Consider the following 24,768-nt stretch of genomic DNA (forward strand, 5'->3'; position numbering starts at 1 on the left):
ATTTGACTGGGCCAGGGAGTGCCCAAATATTTGGCTGAATATTGTTTGAGTGTGTCTACGAGGGTATTTCTGGATGAAATTAACCCTTTGAATCAGTATACTATGAAAAGCACATTGCTCTCCCTAATGTGAGTGACCTTCATCCAGTCAGTTGAAAGGCTGAATACAACAAAAAGGCAGACTCCCCTGAGTGAGAGGGAACTTCCTCCTACCTGACCGCTTTGAGCTGAGATATTTGTCATTTCCAGCCTTTGGACTTGAACTGAAATATTGAATCTTTCTGCATGTCTAGACTGCCGGCCTCTGGAATGGAGCTATACCATTGGCATATATATATTATCATATATGGATATATATATATCTGGAAAATCTTGACTTATACAAATTTTGATATTGTGGTTCTAGAGGAACAGAATTTTAAGGGTGAGTCTTCTGAATTGGTTCTGGGGTTTCTGGAATTCATTCTCTAATCTGATTAGATTGAAAGATTCTAGGGGGACCTGGTTGGCACAGTTGGATAAGCGTCCAACTCTTGGTTTCTGCTCAGGTAGTGATCTCAAGGTTGTGGGATTGAGCCCTGTGTAGGACTCCACGTTGGGTTTGGAGCCTGCTTAAGATTCTCTCTCCCCGTCTCTGCACACCCCCCTCTCTCTCAAATAAATAAATCTTTAAAAAAAAAAGAGATTCTAATGACTCTATTTCCAATACTAAGGAGCATGCTGATAGTCTGTGGTGTGATCTGGTAATAGAGATACTTGAAATATAGATAACTGCTAATCAACCACTGGTAGCGTTTTTCCCAGACTAATGAATATAAGGATAGTGGCTGCTTGCCCCTAATGTCATTGGACAAAGAAGAAAAGAAAAAGATGAGCTCAGGGATTTGAATTCCAGCTTTAGTGACCCATAAATGACCTGAAGGCTTCTGTATGTGCCCTGAGGAAACCCTTGTCTCCTCCAACCACAAGGCTGAGGTTGCTGAAAATCAAACACAGAATCTCACCCTGGAAATGGCTGAATTACAACACAAATTGAACTCCCAGCCCTGCAGGGTCTAATGTTAAAGTGAGTCATTGAGAAGGAATGGAATCCTGAAAGTTGGAATAGGGATGTGAGGGAAGACCTTATGAAGCTGGGAACACTGAGCTTCTAAATTCTGACGAGTCTTCTTGTCTCTCCACCCTTAGTGTAAGCAACCTATCCTCTTGTCTGAGATTAACCTGACATTGCCTGAGGAAATGGAATGGTCTCCTCTTAGGCCATGCCAGATAATGCTGATTCTCCTCAGGACCCACCGCCTCCATCCTTCTTTGCTTCTAGATCTTTAACTACACTCAAGTCTGAACAGGCCCTTAATGGTGAGGTACACAGCATGGCCCACGAGAAGATGGGCTTCACACCAAAAGAGCAACTTAAATTTTCTAATTTACATAAGCAGAAGTCTAGGGAAAATAAACAAGAAAGGAGATTTAAGAATGTGGGATAATGGTGGAAGGAATATAAAGTTGGGTCAGGCCAAAATTATTGTAATGACCTCAGTAAATAGAAATTCTGCATTTAATGTTGTAGCTTGGGGAGTTAACAATTTGACTGTTTGGCTGAAATATGGACCAAACTATAGTTTGGTAATATGGACCAACTCCCATGGTCAGGGAGTTGAACATGCAGGACCTGCCCTGGTTTAATGTATAGGAAGGGATTCAAATGCTTAGAGTTCACGATTTGTTATTTAAAACCTGCTCCCACATCCGGGGAGGGTCCACAAGACATACCTCTCACCACAACTCTGAGAAATAAATTGGTGAGGGGAGCCCCAACATTCTTAAACAGCTCTGTAATTATTCTTCTCTGTAGGCCAGACCTTATACCTGGGGGACTGCAAAACCTGAATGTAATAGAAGTAATTGGATCCCAGAGGGGCAGGGGCCAAGTGGTGTTATTCAACTTCCAAAGGCGAGAAGGGCATGGTTACTGTGATGGAGAGCAGTGTCAAAGCCATGGTCAGAATGGTCTAACTCATGCAGATCTATAGCATTGGCTAATCGATCATGGTGTTCCCAGAGGTGAAATACATAGAAAGCCCACTAACTTCTAATTTGATCTGTAAAAGCAGAAAATTTCTGGGTCAAGTAAATAGAATTCTAACTTGAATTTTAAAAACACAGTCATGGTCAGAGCTAATCTGCTGGGAATTGCCAAGTGGAAGCCACTAGAACTGCCTATACCTAGGAAAATAGGAAACCAAAAGCAATACCACATTCTTGGAGGGACTATAGAGATTAGTGCCACCATTAAGTAAGATACAGTGGTGGTAATTTTCACTACATTTTTTTCATTCACCGATTTGACCAATGCAGAAAACAAATCTTGGAGGATGCCAGATTATTGTAAGTTTAACTAGGTGGTGACTCCAGTTGCAGCTACTCTCCTACATAGAGTTTTAGTGCTTGAGCAAATTAACATATTTCTTGGTATACAGCTATTGATATGGAAAAATGTTTTTTTTCTAGATGCCTGTTAGTAAAGAGTACTACAAGTTTGCTTCGAGCAGGTCAAGCCAGCAAGACACCTTTACTGTCCTACTGCAGAGGTATATCAACATTCCCGTCCTATCACAACTTAGTTCATAGGGAGCTTTTTCATCTCTCCTGCTGCAAGCTATCACATTGGGCCATTGCACTGAGACTTTATGTTGATTTGACCTGGTGTGCAAAAAGTAGCAAAAACTCTGAATTTATTGCTAAGACATTTGCATGTCAGAAAGTGGAGAATAAATCTGACAAAAATTCAGAGGTCTTCTACCTCTGTGAAATTTCTGAGTCCAGTGGTGTGGCTTAAATTGAGATATATCTTCTAAGGTGAAGGATAAATTGTTGTGCCTGGTTTCTCCTAGAATGAAAGAAGAGGCATAATGCCTGTGGGTCTCTTTGAAATTTGAAGGCAATATTTTCCTCATTTACATGTGTTCTGCCCATTTAGTAAATGGATTAAGAATTGCTAGTTTTGAGTGGGGCCCAGGACAAGAGAAACCTCCACAGTAGATTTAAGCTACGGTGCAAGTTGCCAACCTGATACAATAGATCCAATGATGCTTGAAAGGTTAGTGACAGATAGAGATGCTCTTTGGAGACTTTGGGATGTTCTTATAGGTGTATCACAGTCCAAATTCTTTAGGACTTTGGAGAAAAGCCCTGTCATTTGCTGTAGATAACTACTGTCTTTTTGAGAAAAACTCTCGACCTGCTACTCAGCCTTAATAGAGACTGAATGTTTTACCATGGGCAACAGTATATCATGTGAACTGAGCTGCTCATCATGAAACTGGGTGTTGGATATCTCACTCACCAAGCCATATAGTTGCATGTGCCTAGTAGTACTCCACCATCAAATGGAAGTGATGCATATATGATCAAGCCCAAGCAGGCTCTGAAGACACAAGTCAGGTATATGAAGGGGCCCAAAGGCTCATGGTCCACACTCCTACTATACCATCACATTTCTCCCAGCCTGCAACTATGGTCTCATGGGTTTTCCCTACAATCAATTAACAGAGGGGGAGCAGACTTGAGCCTCGCTCACCTATGGTCCTGCACAATATGATAGATGGTCCTACATCACATGAAAGTGAGTGCTGTAGCACTACAGCCCCTTTCTGGGGTGTTCCTGAAGGATGGCAGTTAAAAGCAATTCCCCCAGTTGGGAGAAATTCTAGCAATGCATCTGGTTGGTTGTTCACTTTGTTTGGGAAGAGAAATGGCCAGATGTGTAATTTTATATCCATTCATGGGTTATGGCCAGTGGTTTGGCTGAATGGTCAGGGACTTAGAATAAACATGACTGTAAAATTTGTGACAAGGAAATCTGGGGAAATGTTATGTGGATAAACCTCCCTGAATGGGCAAAAACATGTTAAGACATATGTGTTCCTTTTGAATACCTACCAAAGAGTGATCTCAGTGGAGGAGTATTTTAATAATCAAGTGGATAGAATGATCTATTCTGTTGGTGCCAGTTGGCCTCATTTTCCAGCAATCCCTGTTATTACCCAATGGGCTCCTGAATACAAGGTCATGGTGGCAGGGATGAAGGTTATACATGGGCTCAATAACATGGACTTCCGCTTACCAAAGCCAACCTAGGCACGGCCACTTCTGAGTGCCTAATCTGCCAGCCATAGAAACCAACACTGAGTCCCCACACGGTACCATGCCCTAGGGTAATCAGCCAGCTAGCTATGGGGTGGCAGGTTGATTGCATTAGACTGCTTCCATCATGGAAGGGCCAGTGTCTTGTTCTCAGTGGAATGGATGCTCACTCTGGATACAGTTTCACTTTGCCTGCACATCATGCTTCTGCCCAAACTACCATCTGTGGACTGACAGAATTCTTTATCCTCTGTGATGATACTCTACACAGCATTGTTTCTGCTCAAGAAACTTACTTCACAGGAAAATAATTGCAGCGATGGGTTCATGCTCGTGGAATTCACTGTGTTTACCCTGTTCTCCACAATCCCGAAGCAGCTGGCTTTATCCCAAGCAAGGTGACTGCACGGGTTAGACCTTGGGACCTTGGTCTTCTCCAGCCTTTGGACAATTTCCCATGGTAGGGAAAGGTATAAACAGAAAGAAGTGGTTTGTGGGGAGTGTAAAAGGCAATAACTAGCATGTATAATAGAACATTCTTAGCCATACAAAGAGCATCTTGCATGCACTCCCATGTCCAAATAGTCTGTTCTCCAGAAATCATATATTAACTAATTTAAGTAGGAACCAGCTCCTCAAGGGCATACCATTGCTTCCTGATGTAGATGGTTTAACTGTTCATCAATATCCTCTGCCTTTCTCTACCTAGTTTAACTTGGTCATAATCATAGAATTTGTTTTGGCCAATGCAATATGAGATGTGGTATGTATCATTGGGAGGACATAGAGTATGAGGAAGAAAGATTGCTTTGTGTCATAAGCTACTCTGATTTGAAGACCTGAGTTGCTACAATATAGCCTGGTCTATTCTGACTGACATTGCTATGTTTTCTAGGTCACCTATAAGGGTCAACAACTCTAGTTCAATATGAAGCCAAATGAATTATCTTTTTGTGTTTTCAACTAAAAATTAATTAATTTAAAAAACAAAATCTGTGTATGGAATGTATGCATGTCACATGTTTACATTTCTATGGTGAATAAATATAGTTTTGGTGCATAGTCATTTTAAAATATGGTAGAGGATATTCGATAGTGAGATAATTGTCATAAGAGATCCACAAAGTAGTGATCTGAAAAGGAAAGGGGATTGTATCTTACTGAGGAATTAAATTAAAGCAATCATAGAGAACTAGTATTTGAGATGAGTCTGGAAGAATAGGTAAAATTTAAAAATGCCAGAAATTGTAATCTAAGTATACAAAGTTTCAGGTACTAGAAATAGTGAGAGCACATTTTAGGAGTGGGGCAGAATGCTTCGGTCTGGCTGGTAAGTGATGAGTCAGTCTGATTTAAGTACAGTATATACAGAATCAGATATGTGATCCAGGGCCATGCTGGACAGCCATGCATGTCAGGACAGGAAAGGAGTATTTCATTAAATGGGCTGTGAAGCCATGAACAATGTTTGAGGAAAAGAGAATCACATATTGAGAAACCTGAAAAATATTATTTGCTAGTGCTAATAGGGCTTAAATTTTTAAACTGGTGAGAGAAGTGAAGAGGTTAACAAGGTCAGTAGTAAAGTGAAGAAGCCTGAGGACTGAGAGCCGCAGCTTCAGAAAGAGAACATTGAATACAAAGTATACTGCACGGGTAGAACATGCAAGGTTGGATGACTGGGAAAATAAACTATGAGAAAGAAAGAAAAGGAAAAGGAAGAAAAGGAAACAGAAATGGAAAGGAAAGGAAAGGAAAAAGAAAGCAGGAGGGAGGAACGGACCAAAGGACAGACGCTGACGTTTGAGCCATAGATGACTAAGAAAGATTAAGAGAGATTGGTTTTCTTCGTGGGTGCACATGGAGTGAGTTTGTTTTAGGCCATATTACATTTAAATGGTTGGTGATATATTTACGGAGAGATGTCAGACAGTCTGCTAAAAATGGAAGACACAGAATCTGGAGCCTATGGAGCATATATAGCTGTAGAATATGCATAGAATAATATTTGAATATATGAAAGTAGATGAAATTCCCATGGAGAAGACAATGAAGAGAGAAAAATTTGACATAAAATCAGCACCGCCACTTTGGATAACAAAACCAGAAATTAAAAGAAGGCTGTCACTGAAGGAGTCCAGGGAAAGAACAAAGAAAAGACAACCCAAGAAAGTATTTCCAAATCAAGAGAGAGTTTAACAACATGAATTGCCACCAAGAGATCCAGATACCTTGTGCTAAATCCAATTAGGGGGGATTTTCCCCAGAATTGCCAGAAATCTCATTGAGAGATCAGTTTCAGCAGACCCATGATGGCAGAAGCTAGATTTCCCTGGGGATATGGTGTATGAATGGGTGGCACAGATGCTCAGGAATATAGACCATTTTTTAAAGAGGTTTTGCAGTGAAATAAATAGGGAGCAATTGGAAATAATGTGAGCAATGGAAGGATTAAGATCAGGCTAGAAGACGCCTGGGAATGTTTGTAGGCTGAGGAATAGGAACCAGCAGTGTGAAAAGAAACAAAATCATAACTGAAGAAAGACTTTGGAGGTAGTGGGAAAAGATGGAATCAAGAAGGTTGCACAGGCTGACTTAAGGAAGTAGAAGAGAGATTATTTTGGAGGGAAAAACAAAAGAAAATAATGAAGCACTTCTAAGCTATTTGGAGTAAGAACTAGTGAAGTTATAGGATCTCCTGTAAGATGGTCTTGTAGTTTAGTGAATAGAAAACAGTTTCATTGCTGAATCTAACAAAGGTGTGCAGAAAATCTGAGTTTGGAGGACAGTGGAAATGAAATATAAAGAAAGTGGCCAGCAATGAGGGATCACTGAAATTTGCAGGACTGCAAATAGCAAGTCATTTTCCCCAGCAAAGCTTAAATAGACCAGAGTCATAGTAAACAACACACACAGTTGAGTAGTATTTAAAAAAATAAAAATAAAAAAAGCAGGGGCTTTTGAGTCAGACAGATTTGGAAATGCTATTTGATGCTTTGACTTAATTTGCCATGGGTGTAAACTTGCTCAGTTTACATACTCATGCTGAGCTTCAGGTTCCTAATCTGTAACCTGCGGGATAATACTTCTTCCCATTTGTGTTGTTTTCTTATCACTTAGGTCATATGCATAACTATAGTGCTTATCTAATATTTAGTTATCTTCAAATGATGACTATGACTTTCCACCTTTCAAAAACAATGGCTCTCTCACTGTGAAAGCTTTCTTGTCTTAGGCAGTTGATAGCAGGTGTAATTTGAGAAATGTAATCCTTTCCTGATGCACTCAAGGATATACCGCATTAATTATTATTAATAGTGACTCACAGATGATATTGGACTCTGAAGTATTAAGTCCTTGTAGCCAATTTGGTTGCATCTTATGGACTTAGACATTGATTAATGCATCATAAAAATGAGCCTCAGATTTGGCAGGAAACACATTTTGGGAGGTATCAAATCCCTTTTGCTGTAGGAGTCCATAATCTACAACCTGCAGTTCAAATCTGGCTATCTCTTTTTGTAGAGAAAGTGTCACATATGCAATATAGCTGCTGCATTCAGTCGAGTATTGTAGATGCCTGCTTTGACACTGCAGGGACTGAATGGAGCGGTGGCAACAGAGGTCTACTGCAAATCCTAAGATATTTAATGTCTAGCTCCTTAGAAAAAAAAAAAGCTGGCTGACCCCATTCTAGGTAATAAACTAATATTGCTAGTAAAATAGTGCTGGGATGTCATAGGTCACCAAAGCCATAGTTAGCATTTGTATTTATTCATGAACAATCTCTGTCCTTTATAGTGTGGTTAGATAATACATGGACTATGTTCTTCATTCTTCTGGAGGTTGAATGAGGGTAAATATTACATTTCCTTTCTGTACTGTTTACTGAAGACCTGACCATAAACAGAGGCTCCAAAATTTTAATATTGTTCCTGTTTACTTTTTTATTTATCACATTCAAAGAATAAAATGTTAAACATTATATATGCAGACTTCAGAACTGCTAAGGGACTAACAAAAAAGATTAGTTTAAAAAAGCAATTAATATATATTACTAAGAAAATATCATTAAATATTAATATAATAAAATATTAATGTCTATCAATGATTCTACTCCCCCCATTCAGTTTCCCATTAAGTTGCAAACACAGATAAAGTTCAAAATTCTAATTGATAAAAGTGGAAACTTTTATCAATTAGATACTTCTTGTAGGGATTTTTCTTTTTAATGAGCTCTGTGTTACGAGAAGCAGATTAGGGACATGAAACAAGCCACCCCTTTTCCTCCTCCCATCTCCTTCCGAGATAAAGAACTATTTGTTAAAAAACATATGCTCTGGTAAGAAAGAGAAAGGATAAAGAAAGCGTGCTTTATTGCTTGTCTTACAAATAATGCTATAGAGCAAAGGCATCTAAAAGGTAGAGAGCAGAATTGCACAACAAATAATTAACCCAAACCAAGTGCGATATATTTATGTGTACCTATAATAAAATAAACGGATGGTCCTTTTAATTTAGTTCATGTCTAGCTGCCAGATATTATATTATATGTCTTAGTCACAGATATCATTATTGACAAATGACTACATTGTCCTTCTAAAACATTGACCAAGAAGTCCCTTTGCTAAATTTTAGGATCACTGAAGGGCTACGTTCTACTTCCCCTTGAGTTGACATCATTAATTAAAACCCTTAGGTATTGAGCTCCTACACACCTTTGTACATGGTGTCTTTTATCTCATGTTCCAGTAAATACAACTCCATATTTCTTTCTATGCTTTAAGCCAGTTTGAATTAGTGAGACCACATGACTGTGTTATCCATACAAGAATGCATGTAATAAAATGTATATTGGTTTTAATGGCCCCTCCATAATTGTTCTTAGAGTTAGTTAGTTCTAACATATTTCATGGATTCCTTATAATGGAAGTCCTTATGCATAATGAGGACTTCTGAAGAGCAAAACCTGGTTCATTACAAAAAGCCACATGCATATTTATCCATACCTGTCCACGTATGGAAGTATGTCCCAATCTGTGTTGTGGAAACGTAAGTTTCCATCATATCAATGCAAATCAACTTAGATAAATATAAATAATTATTATTTGTAATTAAGTGAATGATAAATATCATCATCTTTATTCACGTAGTATTTTTTGCTTTTCTCTTGAGCTAGTTCTGGCTGGGACTGCAAAAGTTTCCTTCCTCATGCAGGAGCTTGCTCAAGTGCTCTTTTTTTTTTTAAGATTTTATTTATTTATTTGACAGAGAGAGACACAGTGAGAGAGGGAACACAAGCAGAGGGAGAAGCAGGCTTCCCATGGATCAGGGAGCCCGATGCCGGGCTCTATCCCAGGACTCTGGGATCATGACCTGAGAGCCAAAGGCAACGCTTAACGACTAAGCCACCCAGGCGCCCTCAAGTGCTCTTCTTTAATCTATAGACAGACTCCTATTTCTGCTCTCAAATCTCATAGCTAAAATGTAATTTAGTTTTCTTTTGTTTTAGCTCTTTTTCATCATAGAAGGTAAACTTTAACAAAGTATGATTTTTATATTTCTTAAGTCGAAAAAGAAAAAAACTGCATGCCTATCATTGTATAAGCACAAATATACTACCTCTATATAATGTATTGTGTGTGCTATATTCCAGGAGCTGTAATTTACACACACACACACACACACACACACACACACACACACACACACAGCATTTAAATCTCAACACAACTCCATGAACTAGATAGTACATCCATTCTCTTTGCAGTAAAACAGTGATTCCATGAAACATTAGACACTGTGCCTTGAGGCATTCTATCATTCTGGCTCCAAAGTTAACAATTACCATAGATTGACAGAGTTAATTAAAAATGAATATGGATACAGAGAAGTCTATAAATTGGAGATGAATGTTGGTAACATGAGAGAATCCCACTGTATGTCTTCAGTGTTCATGCTAGAGTAGAAATTGTCATGATCTCGGGCGCCTGGGTGGCTCAGTCGTTAAGCCGTCTGCCTTCGGCTCAGGTCATGATCTCAGGGTCCTGGGATAAAGCCCCATATCAGGCTCCCTGCTCGGCAGGAAGCCTGCTTCTCCCTCTCCCACTACCCCCTGCTTGTGTTCCCTCTCTCGCTATGTCTCTATCTGTCGAATAAATAAATAAAATCTTAAAAAAAAAGAAAGAAATTGACATGATCTGGAGGGGAAAAAATGGTAATGAAGAGATAGATACTTAAAAGAAAATGTAGATAGGTTCAGTGGAGCAGTATAACACTTGGCCTTGGACAGGGGTCCCTGCCCTTAGCCCTGTGCCTCATGGGGCCTCCCTCCAGTGCCTCCTCCAAGGCTGATAGTATGTCAGGACAGGGCACAGCAGTCTTGTCCCACATACGACCCTGTTGTGAAAGCGTCAACCTCGTAATCTTTTGTCTCCCTCTGGCTAACATGGAATAGCTGGTACTGGTAAAGCCATCTTGGCAGAGTGTGTCCCTGGAGATCAGCACCGAGGAAGGTCACCCTATGCAAGTTGAGGTCCGGGCCTCATGGCAGGAAGTCCTCCAGGGTTGACTGAGCCTGTTCTCCACAAAGGCTTCTGAAGACCATTACTTAGTAATCACAACAGTATTTATTTTCTCTTGCTTCCAGTCAATGGGATGACTCATGTTATTTAGGGTTAGTCTTGTGCTGTATTGAACAAGGGACAGGCATGCCTTGTCCCAATGAGAATGCTCTTCTTGCTCTGCTTTAGTCTCTGCCTATCCTCCCATCTCACGTGGTGGCCAGGTGAGGAGTCAGGGATGAGGTCAACACTCAAAAGATCACATTCTAAGAGTTCAAGGATTATGGATTACTAGTCCAAGAAAAGGCATGCTTGGAATATGTCTCCTTCTACATTATGCTATAAAATTCCAAGCACCAACTTAACGTGTCCAGAAAAATCTTTAACATTTCTTCTACCTAATCTAGGAAAGAGTTGTATTCATTGTTTTCAGTATCAAAGTACAGACACAAGTTTTGAAAGAGTAACTGAAAGTCAATATTCATGGACAATACAATGGGTAGTAAAGATACAAACTTTATTAAGTACGTAGAATTAGGAAACTGCAGAGGCAAGAAATGGACTCCAAGGAACCATTGTGAGTGATAATACTATTGTGGCAGAACATGGGAAACTAGCCAGTAAATGGTGCATCTGAGTAAAGGATGCAGAGATGGTTCTTGGACCTGAAGATGAAGAAATAGTGCTTGGACACTGGGAATCACATGCACTGTTTTGGAAATAAACAAATACTGCGGTACCTCTTTACCTTTATTCTCAAGCGTTATCAATAAATCACTGTACCTCAGATGAGCCCATAGATTTTGCAGAACAGCTTTTAGGCCCATGAAATGAGCTGCCTGGACCCTGTATACACCCTAGAGGTAACTGTAAAGAGCTGGTGTAGGGAATGATCATGAAAGTTGAGGAAAGATGCTAGGAGGCATGGCGGGCCCAGCTGAGGTCAGAGGCCAAGAACTTGTAATGGCATTTATCTATAAAGTCTTGAGATATTCTCTATCCTAGCACCCAAATGCTTGATTATGAACCAAGAAAGAATCATCTTTGCTTAGTTTCTAGTAAAATGAAAGTAGAGAAATAAAGGACAAGGAGAGAGAGAGAGAGAGAGGCTAGAGACAAGGATCATTAACTTCTATATTGTGGTATCACAACTGGATGGGGTAAGGGCTTAAGAAGAAAAACTAATGATCTAGTGTCCTTCACAATCTATAGCAGCAGACACATATATCTTATTTTGACGTGGCTTTGCTGGCCACTACTTTTTGTAATGTTTCAGCAGGTTATTTATTTTAAAACCATGCGCAAAGGGGGTTTATTCCCCAGATCTCATTGACCTCTATCTACACTTTTGACTACCTTGATTCCTTCCTTCTGAAACACCTCTCATTTTTTTCTTTTCTTGAAAAATCCTATTTATCCTCCAAGATCTACTTTAAATTTTTAAACATTTGTGAAAAACCTAATTCTCTTTGCTGTGTCTGTTAATTTCTGCATCTTTGTATCTCTATAGAACTTCTTTTATATGACTTGCAATATTTTATTTCAAACATTTGCCAATTTATCAGTTTTATCTTCAATTTTGTACATTTTCTCAGGACAGAAATGATATCTAATTTATTTTCCTATTTGGTATCTACTCTATTCTCAACAGTTTGCTAAATGAATAATAGAATAAGTACTGGAAATAAAGCATGGAAAACAAAACAAAGCAAAACAAAAAATGAACCTACTCTGTCTCTTTTTCCCTTTCCCTCTCTCTGCTTTTTTCTTCTTGAATAACAGAGAAAAACAAGGGTGGTATTGTACTGTGCAGTTCAATAAACTTTTAATATATGATTCTATATATATGCAGTTTCAAAGATGACAAAACTTCCACAAACACATATGCACAAAACATAAGAGATACACTAACTTGAGATGAAAATTCAGATTGCCATTTTGAATAAATGCATTTATACTGACAATTAGGAAACTTAAGATTTTGAGAAGCACAAGTAATAAAACTAGAAACTCTAGATCATTTCTTCTTTCTTAGATTAAAAAAAATTAGAGAGAGAGAGAGAGAGAGAGTGCACACTTGTGTGCATCTAAGGGAGGAGCAGGAAGAGGGACAAGCAGACCCATGCTGAGTGCAGAGCCCCATGTGGGGCTCGATCCCATGACCCTGAGATCATGACCTGAGCCAAAAGTTAGATTTGGCCGTTTGACTGACTGAGCCACCCAGGCGCCCCTAGAGATGTTTGTTCTTTTTTTTTTAAATTTTTTATTGTTATGTTAATCACCATATATTATATCATTTGTTTTGGTGTAGTGTTCCATGATTCATTGTTTGTTCATAACACCCAGTGCTCCATGCAGAATGTGCCCTCTTTAATACCCATCACCAGGCTAACCCATCCCCCCACCCTCCTCCCCTCTAGAAACCTCAGTTTGTTTTTCAGAGTCCATCATCTCTCCTGGTTCGTCTCCCCCTCTGACTTACTCCCCTTCATGCTTCCTCTCCTGCTATCTTCTTCTTTTTCTTTTTTCTTAAAATATGTTGCGTTATTTGTTTCAGAAGTACAGATCTGTGATTCAACAGTCTTACACAATTCACAGCGCTCACTGTAGCACATACCCTCCCCAATGTCTATCACCCAGCCACCCCATCCCTCCCACCCCCGACCACTCCAGCAACCCTCAGTTTGTTCCTGAGATTAAGAATTCCTCATATCAGTGAGGTCATATGATACATGTCTTTCTCTGATTGACTTATTTCACTCAGCATAACACCCTCCAGTTCCATCCACGTCATTGCAAATGGCAAGATCTCATTCCTTTTGATGGCTGCATAAATTCCATTGTGTATATATACCACATCGTCTTTATCCATTCATCTGTCGATGGACATCTTGGCTCTTTCCACAGTTTGGCTATTGTGGACATTGCTGCTATAAACATTGGGGTGCATGTACCCCTTCGGGTCCCTACATTTGTATCTTTGGGGTAAATACCCAGTAGTGCAATTGCTGGATCGAATGGTAGCTCTAATTTCAACTGTTTGAGGAACCTCCATACTGTTTTCCAGAGGGGTGGCACCAGCTTGCATTCCCACCAACAGTGTAGGAGGGTTCCCCTTTCTCCACATCCCCGCCAACATCTGTCATTCCCTGACTTGTTAATTTTAGCCATTCTGACGGGTGTGAGGTGGTATCTCATTGAGGTTTTGATTTCGATTTCCCTGATCCCGAGCAATGTTGAGCACTTTTTCATGTGCCTGTTGGCCATTTGGATGTCTTCTTTGGAAAAATGTCTGTTCATGTCTTCTGCCCATTTCTTGATTGGATTATTTGTTCTTTGGGTGTTGAGTTTGATAAGTTCTTTATAGATTTTGGATACTAGCCCTTTATCTGATATGTCATTTGCAAATATTTTCTCCCATTCTCTCGGTTGTCTTTTGGTTTTGTGGACTGTTTCTTTTGCTGTGCAAAAGCTTTTTATCTTCATGAAATCCCAATAGTTCATTTTTGCCCTGGCTTCCCGTGCCTTTGGTGATGTTTCTAGGAAGAAGTTGCTGTGGCTGAAGTTGAAGAGGTTGCTACCTGTGTTCTCCTTTAGGATTTTGATGGGCTCCTGTCTCACGTTTAGGTCTTTCAACCATTTGGAGTCTATTTTTGTGTGTGGTGTAAGGAAATGGTCCAGTTTCATTCTTCTGCATGTGGCTGTCCAATTTTCCCAACACCATTTGTTGAAGAGACTGTCTTTTTTCCATTGGACATTCTTTCCTGCTTTGTCAAAGATAAGTTGACCATAGAGTTGAGGGTCCATTTCTGGGCTCTCGATTCTGTTCCATTGATCTATGTGTCTGTTTTTGTGCCTGTACCATACTGTCTTGATGATGACAGCTTTGTAATAGAGCTGGAAGTCCGGAATTGTGATGCCGCCAGCTTTGCTTTTCTTTTTCAATATTCCTCTGGCTATTCGGGGTCTCTTCTGGTTCCATACAAATTTTAGGATTATTTGTTCCATTTCTTTGAAAAAAGTGGATGGTATTTTGATGGGGATTGCATTGAATGTGTAGATTGCTCTATGTAGCATTGACATCTTCACAGTGTTGGTTCTCCCAATCCATGAGCATGGAACGTGTTTCCATTTCTTTGTGTCTTCTTCAATTTCTTTCCTGAGTATTTTATAGTTTTCTGAGTACAGATCCTTTGCCTCTTTGGTTAAATTTATTCCTAGGTATCTTATGGTTTTGGGTGCAATTGTGAATGGGATCGACTCCTTGATTTGTCTCTCTTCTGTCTTGTTGTTGGTGTATAGGAATGCCACTGATTTCTGTGCATTGATTTTATAGCTGCTACTTGACTGAATTCCTGTATGAGTTCTAGCAGTTTTGGGGTGGGGCCAGATGGCTTCCCAGGGGAATTCTATCAGACATTTAAAGAAGAATTAATACCTGTTCTCCTGAAACTGTTCCAAAAAATAGAAATGGAAGGAAAACTTCCAAATTCATTTTATGGGGCCACCATTACCTTGATCCCAAAACCAGACAAAGATCCCATCAAAAAGGAGAATTACAGACCAATATCCTTGATGAACATGGATGCAAAAATTCTCACCAAAATACTAGCCAATAGGATCCAACAGTACATTAAAAGGATTATTCACCACGACCAAGTGGGATGTATCCCTGGGCTGCAAGGCTGGTTCAACATCCGCAAATCAATCAACGTGATACACTACATTAACAAAAGAAAGAACAAGAATCATATGATCCTCTCAATAGATGCAGAAAAAGCATTTGACAAAGTACAGCATCCTTTCTTGATCAAAACTCTTCAGAGTATAGGGATAGAGGGTACATACCTCAATATCATAAAAGCTATCTACGAAAAACCTACAGCGAATATCATTCTCAATGGGGAAAAGCTGAGAGCTTTTCCCCTAAGTTCAGGAACATGGCAGGGATGTCCACTTTCACCACTGCTATTCAACATAGTATTAGTAGTCCTAGCCACAGCAATCAGACAACAAAAAGAAATCAAAGGCATCCAAATCGGCAAAGAGGAAGTCAAACTCTCACTCTTTTTAGATGATATGATACTTTATGTGGAAAACCCAAAAGACTCCACCCCAAAACTGCTTTTTGTTCTTTTAATGAAATATCAAGAATGCCTATGTCCTGAAATTCTAATGTTACTAATTTATTGTTAGAAAAAAAAGGTACAAAAATTCTAGCTTTAACGAGTTTCCTAATATGTAAGCTATAAAATATAGATTCAATATCAGTAATTTAATGGAGTTTAAGTTTGTTAGTCCTGTGGTTAAGTTTCTAGTTTTAAAGAGGAGCTTTAGGGCGCCTGGGTGGCTCAGTTGGTTAAGCAACTGCCTTTGGCTCAGGTCATGATCCTGGAGTCCTGGGATTGAGTCCCGCATCGGGCTCCCAGCTCAGCGGGGAGCGTGGTTCTCCCTCTGACTCTCTCCCCTCTCATGCTGTTTCTCCCTCTCTGTCAAATAAATAAATAAATAAATAATCTTAAAAAAAAAGAGGAGCTTTAATTTTAATAATGTGATTTCCTTCCACATGTGGAAGAAAAATTTGCTATAACATTTTTTTTCTGTAGTTTCCTGGTTGATAAAGTTAACTTCATTTTGTAAATATTTTAAACTCACTGTGAGTATAAGGATTTTTGGGTGAGTAAAATGTGACTTTGTTATCAGAGTGATAATTCTAAAGTATAGAATTTACATTCTATAGACATGAAAACAAATTTTTATTTTTATTTTTATTTATTTTTATTTTTTTATTTTTTTAAAGATTTTATTTATTTGAGAGAGAGAGAGAGAGAGAGAAACAGCATGAGAGGGAAGAGGGTCAGAGGGAGAAGCAGACTCGTTACTGAGCAGGGAGCCCGATGCGGGACTCGATCCCGGGACTCCGGGATCATGACCTGAGCCGAAGGCAGTTGCTTAACCAACTGAGCCACCCAGGCGCCCTACATCAATAAAGATTTTAAAAGACAAATTGAGGCATATTAAAAATTTTAAGAGTTTATTGGAGCAAAAGTTGCTTCAAGCTTGGCAGCGCCAAACCAGAAGTCGTTAGGAGCAATCTGTCAGCAAGAGCAAAGGGAGAGACTTTAACAGAGAAAGTGCAGAAGAAAAGAAAGGACATTACCTGATTGGCAGTAGCTTAAGCTCGTTGGCTGTTGGTCATTGGTTGTCCTTTGGCTTCAATTTCTTAACCTTGAGGCATTCATAGGCTTCGTTTTTGGTTTGCTCACATAGAGCCACATCAGGCTAATGACCTCCTTGTTTAATTAATTAATTAAACAAAGGTGTCACACCTTTTTTGTTAAATTTATTTTTAGCCATTTAATGAATACTTACAAGATAAATGATTTTTAAATTGCACTTTTTAACTCTTGTTGCAGGTCTATTGCAATGCAATTATCTAAACATTGTTCAGAAAGTTTCCTAAAATCTTTTATTAATTGTAAATTTTCAATGGATGATTTGATGGATGAACCTTTGAGCTTTTAGAGTAAAATACAGTCTCATCTCCAAATACTTTTAGGGTTCCTCTTTTATGAGCCTATCTCTGCTGTTTCTTTTTCTTATCTTTTTATCTTATTGAATTATATAGGGTACCCATTATGTTTTGAGATTTTAGACCAGAACCCATTATATTTGTTGTAATTCAACCTTCAAGATTTCTCTGTGGTGTAAGTTGTGAGTTCTTTTCTGCAGGGATTTATTGTCATCTGGAAGGTGTTATACTCCCCAATCCACTTCAAATTCAAATTTTGATGTAAAAGTTGATTTTGAATCAAATAATGTAAATGAATTCTTCAAACTCAAATGAGAGCCTGCCATCAGTCACACATCCTCAGAGCAGAATTTTTTTTTTTTAATATCTCCAGAACAAATATAAAGCATCTTTGTTTCCTAGTTTAGTGAAGCCATTGTTTTTTCAAAGGTTTAGCCTTCCTGGACTCCATTTTCTGCAGTTTTCTCTAATTCGCCTCTAACTCTGCCACTTCAGAGCCTTCATTCACAGAACACTTGGGCTGCCAGCTTCTTAGAGACTTAATTAATCTCTTGTCTACCATACTAACTTACCTCCCCATACTTGTCCTCCAGCTTTGCTCCTCACTTGAAACACTTCTTTTACTTTCTTTCAGATTCATCCATTCATTTAAAAATGCGTTTGTTTCTGTGTGCATTATCATTGTTTTTGTTTTTGTTTTTGTTTTACTAACGTGTTCATATATTACAGTAAAATTTCTATTCCTCCATTTTATGGGAAATCCTTAATGTTATTTTAAATGTTATGATACTATCAGTTACCTTAATTCAGACAGACCTATTTTTATCCTATTCTGTTCTTTTAATGATTTATCTTTTTTAACTTGGCCTATTAGTCTCTTTAAATTTATTGAGTGAAAATACTCTTGTCATTTGAAAACATCCCTTCATTTATTTCTTTAACACGTTGTTTTTCTTTATATGTTCTTATGATTACTGATTCTTTCTCAGAACTTTTCATGTATTTTGAATACAGAGATTTCAAATCAAGCCAAATATATATTGCAAAAGTCAGTATGTTCTTTGAAACGTGGGTGGTACTTCAGTGGTACATGATCTGAAGTTAGAATGCTGGTGACTATGATATCCATCCTCATACTCATTATTCCATGGGTGTAGGGAAACCTCAAGGTCCTGGAGAGTGCCTATAGGAGAAAACCTGTCTTTTTCTTTCTTTCTTTCTTTCTTTTTTGCATCAGCCAACCTTACACATATGGTTTTCTATTTAATTGGGCCTCCTTCCTGAGTAATGGCTGTATCAGGAGAGAACTTGGCCACCAGCAGATGTCCCATTGGTTTGGCTGTGGTTTATTGGTGGACCTCATAGTGCTTTGAAAGTTCTGGAAACAAAGTCTTTAAAGAATTTCTAAGTACAGTGCTCCACAGATGCACCTCAGTTCTTCAGTCTTTTAATTTGTAAGATATTAGTGGGATTTTATCAGAGTATTCTACCTGTTTTTTATCATAACATTTTTTGGGAAGATAATTATTACAAGTATCTTAGGCTTATTTGTAAAATAGACACATCTCATATTTTGGCAGAGATTTGTCTCTATCCCTTTCATCACTATCTGGCATAATATAGGTTTTACCTCTTTTTAAATCATTTTTTTTCACTTGGGTAGGGGCATTGGAAATAAGACATATGTCTTTGTCCAAGTTCCAATTTTTGCAGTGAGTCCTGTCACCCAACATTTGGTAACTACTTGTCCTCAGCTGATAGTAGTTCTAGGTTTTCCTACCTTAGCTGAGATGGCCTCATGAATTGTGCTCTTGTAGACCCCTGGGTCTTTCTGAAGTCCACGTCCGACCTGTTTTGTTGGTTTGTTTGTTTGTTTTTTTCACTCTTCCCTCAGCTTATGTTTTTCTGGTATCATTTATTTTCTTTTTTTTTAAAGATTTTATTTATTTATTTGACAGAGAGAAATAGCGAGAGCAGGAACACAAGCAGGGGAAGTGGGAGCGGGAGAAGCAGGCTTCCCGCTGAGCAGGGAGCCCGATGTGGGACTCGATCCCAGGACCCTGGGATCATGACCTGAGCCGAAGGCAGACGCTTAACGACTGAGCCACCCAGGTGCCCTGGTATCATTTATTTTCATTGCTGTACATCTCGATCACTACCCTGCAATGAAGTAGGTTAGCTACTGATAAGAGGATTTATCTTTATGCCAGAAGCAGGTAGAAGGACACATTTCCTCATTACTAGTAAAATGGGTATATGGTCTTCTTGATTTGTCACCTAAGAGCCTTTACTAAGTACATTTTTCCTGACTCTAGTGTTCTCCTTTTTTCTTAAAGTGCATGGTACTGCCCTACTGTGTTTTCAAATATTTAGGTACTCATAACTCATCTTAGTAATACTGATCTGTTTTTGTGATTGTTCCTCTTGACTAAGTTAGATATATTATTCTTAATCATGATGATGATATAATAAAGAAAACTTGACTTGCCTTATCTAACATCATACATACTCAACATACAAACCTTATAAGTTCAATATTTTTTTGACTACTGAAATTCTTACGTTATCTATACTCTAAACTTAGTTTCAAATTGCAAATACCTTCCACAATCGCTAGCATAGCTTCCTTTTGTTTGTGAAGTTCAATTTTGAATACATTAATTTTAATTAAAATTTGTCATTATTTTGCTTTGTGCTTTTAACACTTTTGTTTAAAGAAAATTTTTATTCCTATTTCATAAAAATATGTTCCATATTTTCTTTTATATTTTTAAGCTTTTATTTCCCTACACAGCTGAAAGTTATTTTTGTGTATGATCTGATAAAAGAAACAATTTTTCTTTCTTCCTTTAACTCTGAAAACTTTAAATATGTATCTTTTCCAAAATGTTCTATTATTTCTAGTTCTTCAGAAACAAATTTTCCATTTCATCGCTTCAGCCGATGTTCATTCATGTGTTTTGCTTTCTTTTACTATTTTTTCCCTACTACGGGAGTCTCATTCCTTAGATTATGAAAGAATACCTTAAAGACATTTTTGTGTTTGCTCACCTGAGACTCTGATGGTTTCACCGGTGCCATAATAATTTGGGTTGGGGTCCCCATTCCAAACATGTGTGTGAATCTGGACCTCATATACCCACGAAGTCCATGCTTACCATCTGCTTTCTTAATAATGACCTGTCTCTGTGATTCCTGGTGAGCAACTAGTATTGGTGCAACTACACAGAACTGATGTTCAGAAGTTTTTCTAGTTCCTATTCCATAGATGGGGCAACCATTTTAGTACCCATTGCATACAAGTGTCTCATTCCTAGTTCCCTTAGTTCATATAGCCTGAGGTCTGGATACCCTTAACAGAGCTGGAATTTAAACCTCAGTGAAACCATTCATGCTTTTATTTGTCTTGGATAATTTCCTGACTCATCATCCTCTTACTTTATTGCCAGTTCCTTTCTTCTGTCAAGTTTCCTTAAAAATTGACCAGGCATAAGATATTTTGTACCAGTAGTAATAATTTATGAACGCAGTATACATTAGAATTTATTAGGTGTTTCCTTTAAAAATTGCCTAAAGCTTTACTTAATTAGGATTTTTCTAAAGATTATTGGAGTCATAATTCTGAAACTTCAGTCCTGTAACTTTATTCACTGAAGCACAATACAGTTGTAGGTTATCAATGGTCCTAGTCTACAAGGAAGATAAAGAATCAATTTAAGTTACATTATTAAATAATATCTATCTAGGGGTGCCTGGGTGGCTCAGATGGTTAAGCATCTGCCTTTGGCTCAGGTCATGATCCCAGAGTCCTGGGATCGAGCCCCACATCGGGCTCCTGGTTCAGCGAGGAGCCTGCTTCTCCTTCTGCCTCTGCCTCTCTCCCTGCTCATGCTCTCTCTCTGTATCTCTGTGTCTCAAATGAATAAATAAAAATCTTTAAAAAAAAGACCTAAATAATATCTATCTATATCTCTAAGCAAGTTAAAATTATGTCTGTCCTGGGATGCCTGGGTGGCTCAGTTGGTTAACCATCTGCCTTCAGCTTAGGTCATGATCCCAGGGTTCTGGGATTGAGTTGTGCATCGGGCTCCTTGCTCAGGAGGGAGCCTGCTTCTCCACGTGCCTGCCATCCCCCCTGCTTGTGCGCACTCTCTCTCTCTTTCTCCTTGACAAATAAATAAATAAAATCTAAATAAACAAATAAATAATTAAATTGTGTCTGTCCTATATTGTCTTAAACAATATTTTAAAATTATTTCATTGTGTTTGATTATATTTCTAGTATTATCAGGGCTATACACACTGTCTTATGTGAAATAGACTCATGAGGAAATTGTTTTATTCGAGTAATGTTTTCTCCTCTATGGAAGGAGATAGGAAGGTGGTCTGTGGTAGGCTGAAAAATAACCTCACAAAATATAGCCATATCCTAATTCAGGAAACCTATGAATTTCACCTTATATGGAAATAAAGGGTCTTTGTGGATGTGATTAAGTTAAGGATATTGAGATGGGGAGGTTATCCTGGATTGCCCAAATAGCAATCACATACAGATCTTCTGGGGCAACATTTTAATGAACCCAATACAATTTGAAAATATCTTAAGTCAAAAATTCATTTAATACCCTAACCTACAAAACATCATAGATTAGCCTAGCCTATCTTAAACACACTCAGAGTCTTCCATTAGCCTACAGTTGGGCAAAATCCTCTAACACCAAGCCTATTTTATAATAAAGTGTTGAATATCTAATGTAACTACTGAAAACTGTACTGAAAGTGAAAAATACAATGTCTGTGTGGTACAGAATGATGGCCGGTGTATCATTCGTTTACCATCATGACTGGATGGCTGACCGGGACCTGCATTTGCAGCCATTGCCCAGCATCATGAGACGTTCCTACACATCTTGCTAGTCCAATAAAATATCAAAATTCGGAATTCAAAATATGGTTTCCACTGAATGTGTATCACTTTCACACCATCATAAGGTAAAAAAATCATAAGTTGGACTGTCCTAAATCACAGACCATCTATAGATAGCCTACTTAAAAACAAACAAACAAATGAAAAAACAATGAGCTTTTTGGGAGCATCTGGCTGGCTCAGCTGGAAGAGCATGCTACTCTTGATCTTGGTCTTATGAGTTCGAGCCCCGCTTTGGGTGTAGAGATTATTTAAATAAACAAATATATTAAAAAAAAAAAAAAAAACATGAGGGCGCCTGGGTGGTTCAGTTGGTTAAGCGACTGCCTTCGGCTCGGGTCATGATCCTGGAGTCCCGGGATTGAGTCCCACATCAGGCTCCCTGCTCAGCAGGAAGTCTGCTTCTCCCTCTGACCCTCTTGCTTCTCGTGCTCTCTATCTCTCATTCTCTCTCTCTCAAATAAATAAATAAAATCTTAAAAAAAAAAAAACATGAAACATGGGCATAGTAATAGGATGTACCAGCAGAAGAAAATATATTAGTTCTTATTAAATAATATATATTTCCACATGCTCTTTTTATTGTTTTAGTGTATGACACTTGACTAAAAGATCAGGCAGCTATGGCTGTGTGCACATGGTGTTAAAGGCTAATTTTTTTAAGTATGATGAACTTTAGTAAGAATAAGTGACAATAAATGTTTTATGGACTGTCTTAAAAATTCTTCAGGGCACCTAGGTGGCTCAGTCTTTTTAAGTGTCTGCCTTTGGCTCAGGTCACGATCCTGGAGTCCCAGGATTGAGTGCCACATTGGTCTCCGTGCTCAGTGGGTAATCTGCTTCTCCCTCTAACCTTCCCCCTTCTCATGTTCTCTCTCTCTCTCTCCCAAATAAATAAATAAAATCTTAAAAAAAAATCTTCAGAATCAGACACCAGACATGTATTTTCTAACTTGTGTGAGCATCTTTTTTCGAGTCACTCCTGGTATATTACCCAGATAGGAACATTTCCAACAGAAACGTAAGATGCGTTTTCAATACTATACTCTGTTAAACCTAAGACACTATTTATTTGAAAAATATTATGTGATTAGGGTCAGAGATATCAGTATAAAATAGTGTTTTCCTTAAGAGAAACTTTTATGAATATATGTGTATACATACCAATATTAATACATATATTTCCCAGTTCAGCCCACAGAAAAGGCTTAGAAACAATGGCCCTCCCATAGGACCAAGTATACTTAGTGTCCAGATAGTGGTTTCTAAATCATTCACCAGTACAAGGGACCAGGATCCCTGGAAATATTGCTGAGTCTAGGGCTGAGGCAAGAAATATATAAGATTAGCATGAATTTGCTCTGAGTGCCAGAATATAAGGACTGCTCAATCAACAAATTTATATGGTATGTTAAAAGGTCACAAAAGCAAGTGAAAGAGTTCACAAAGGCCCACATTGGAACTATTTGAGCACCAAAATAAATGGTGCAGTATTGGATTATAACACAAAGTACAAAATAAATATCCATGAATTCACACTGTTGTACACAAATTTCTGAATGAATTAATGAATGATTGAATATACAAACAAGCAAACAAACTGGGAGAACAGAAAAATCTTTCTTGCAGAAGAATTCCAAATAAACCTCGCAGATATTTTCCCCTCAAGGAGGTGGAACTTAATTCCCTGCCCCTGAGTGTGGTCTGTGTTTGTTGACTTGCTTCCGGAGGCACCCTATGGAAAGGAACAGAAGTCAAGCTGGTGTCATGCATCCTCAGTGTGAAGTTATGAGAATGACACTACCTTATATGGTCTTCCTCCAAAACCCAGTCTAATGAGAAATATTAGATATCCATCCCCCTGGTCTAGTCATGAGAAACAAAATCAGGCAAATTCCAATTGAGAGACATTCTGTAAATGTCTGATCATTACTCTTCAAAACACTCAAGGTCATCAAAAACAAGGAAAATCTGAGAGCCTATCACTTTCTGCAGAAGGCTGAGGAGACATAAAGGCAAAAATCAATATGATATCCAGAACAGAAAAAGGACATTGGGAGAAAAACTCATGAAATCAGAATGTATCAATATTCATTCATTTGAGTCCATATATCACAATGTATCAAAAGTTCTGACAAATCATTGTAGTATAAAATGCTAACAACAGAAGAAATTGGATGTAGGGTTTATGAGAACTCTGAAAAATCTTTGCAGCATTTTTTCTTAAGATTTTATTTATTCATTTGAGACAGAGAGATAGAGAGAAAGAGCATAAGCAGGGGAGAGGTGGAGGGAGAGGGGGAAGCAGACTTTCTGCTGAGCCAGGAGCCCAATGTGGGACTCGATCCCAGGACCCTGGGATCATGACTTGAGCCGGAGGCTGATGCTTAACCATCTGAGCCACCCAGGCACCTCAATCTTTGCAGCTTTTAAGTAAATGTGAAATATTCTAAAATAAATATATATTATAATTTTTTTTTGACATTACAATTTTATGTATGTTTGTTTTTGCAGCTCTGTTTGACTCTATTTGGGAATACAGTCCATTTGGAAGTCAATAGCTTGTTGGAGTTTTAAAGGATGCCAGCCTTGTCAAAGGTA

The 24,768-nt window shown here is 38.4% G+C and overlaps 1 protein-coding gene across 2 annotated transcripts in view; it reads left to right on the plus strand.

Moving 5' to 3' along the window:
• The window catches only part of CDH12 (cadherin 12), a 1,005,284-nt gene that overhangs the window by 319,340 nt on the left and 661,176 nt on the right, over nt 1-24,768 (plus strand). Inside the window, exons 2-3 of one of the 2 annotated variants that reach the window (XM_027605549.2) lie at nt 2,511-2,590; nt 24,682-24,765. The gene's annotated coding sequence lies outside the window, so the exon portion shown is untranslated. The remainder of the gene's footprint in view (nt 1-2,510; nt 2,591-24,681; nt 24,766-24,768) is intronic. The other variant, XM_027605548.2, reaches the window with a different exon arrangement.

This window comes from Zalophus californianus, chromosome 5, assembly GCF_009762305.2.
Source record: "Zalophus californianus isolate mZalCal1 chromosome 5, mZalCal1.pri.v2, whole genome shotgun sequence".
Lineage (NCBI taxonomy): Eukaryota > Metazoa > Chordata > Mammalia > Carnivora > Otariidae > Zalophus > Zalophus californianus.